The sequence below is a fragment of the Arachis duranensis genome, unplaced genomic scaffold (genome assembly GCF_000817695.3).
Source record: "Arachis duranensis cultivar V14167 unplaced genomic scaffold, aradu.V14167.gnm2.J7QH unplaced_Scaffold_13647, whole genome shotgun sequence".
Taxonomy (NCBI): domain Eukaryota; kingdom Viridiplantae; phylum Streptophyta; class Magnoliopsida; order Fabales; family Fabaceae; genus Arachis; species Arachis duranensis.
The window spans coordinates 80,324-82,053 of record NW_026264002.1 but is presented as its reverse complement, the minus strand read 5'-3'; positions in this window follow the sequence as shown (position 1 = coordinate 82,053).

Sequence of the window (1,730 nt, the reverse complement as noted above, 5' to 3'; positions counted from 1 at the left end):
TTTCCCTAAGGCTTTAGTTGCTTTGTCCTTGCTAAGCCTATAAGCGCCTAAGTGATTGTGAAGTCTGATTTGTTCCCGAGGGATTCTAATAGACTTTCTGGACTCCTCCTTTTTAGCGAGTGTAGGATTTATGTTACAGGTCTGGGGTTCCCGTTATCACTAGTCTTAGTGCCCCTAGATTCTATAAATCTTCTTTTGGTGGACTCTGAGGCTATGTTATAGTAGGAATGCTTGCTGGCTTGCACTTTATCTTAGACGTCTATCTCACTGTGAAACTCCTAGTTCTAAGACTAGGGATCCGTTGACTACGCATCTTCATCTGTATTTTGATGATAGTCATATGGACCCAGTGAAGCGCCGCTGTCCCTATGACTTTTGCTCTTAGCTGCAGCCCTATCAGGTATGTTTGTTGGTTTGTATCTTGTTTGTTTATGATCTCCTGCTTTGTCGTTACTTCTCGCGATGTCTATAGCAAGGTAGTCAGCAAATCGGACATAATATATTTCTTCTACACATGGGCAGGGCGAACACATCTAAGCGATTCAGCATTCGTAGGAATGGGGAATAGAAAATAGAGTACGAAGGGACTAGTTTTAGAACTTTTATTAGTCAGCTAGGAATCAACAGGATGTCATTACTTTAAAGCTGCTAGCTTAGCGAATCCCCTTTTTGTATTGGTATCAATGCACAAATGCTCATCTCTATCTGTATACATTGCTTGATTAATGCAATCATCTTGCTTCGCAACCCCCCCTTCTGTGTCAATCGATCGTGTCCTGACTTAATCCATTATCTTCCCTTCCTTAGTAACGGGCAGCAGCAGAAGTAAATAGACAGCTATAAGTCAATATGCGCGCTATCTATCTTTTTTCCCCTATCTCTTGCAATCACTCTTCTGTCAACTGGAGAGTATCTGCTTTCTTTACATGACAGTTTACCGACTCAACCCATCATTTCTACCGGAAAATGGGACTACATATCAGACATTTTCAGCTGGAGCTGAGCGAGGATCGGATTCTGAGACTCGAAACAACTCGGCACTTGCATCGGTGAAATAACGTATAATAGATATACCTGGAAATCGATGCTTTCTGGCCCCTCACTTCCGGCTTGATTAAGAGGTTGAGGGCGCCTCCCCTCTCTCTGGAGTTCGCCGCTTTCTTCCTGTGAGTGAATCCTATCTCTTCCATATGTGAAATTTTCCTTTCAAGCAACCACATTCATTCAGCAGTGACATCGAAATGTGAGATTGAAGCCTTTTCCTTCGCATTTGCTTGTTAACAACGAGCCAACCTTCTGAGGGTTAGGTGAAGGTCTCGTTCCTGGACTGTCCATACATAAGAATAGTATTATTTACCGTAGTAGCAACAATTAGAATTACTAATTAATTATATAAGTAATAATCCATCTGGAAAGACAGCATTAGATACCTCAGAACTAAGAAGAATGCCAGCCGATGAGCATAGGTAAGGGATGACAAGCCTTATTTAGGACAGGAAGGAAGAGAGCATTACGAATTGCCCTATTTGATCTAGTCTCTTCCATTATCAATACCCGTACATACAAAGATCGTTGTAGCAAAGTACGAGGCACATTTCCTCCCGAGCTCACATTAGTTCTTCAGTGGGTGAGTTTTACATTTATCATAGCTCTATCTAAGATAAAGTAAGTTAGAGTGGTCTGCTCCTCTAACTAGAAATGAAAATGTCGTAAGTAAGAGAAAGGAAGTT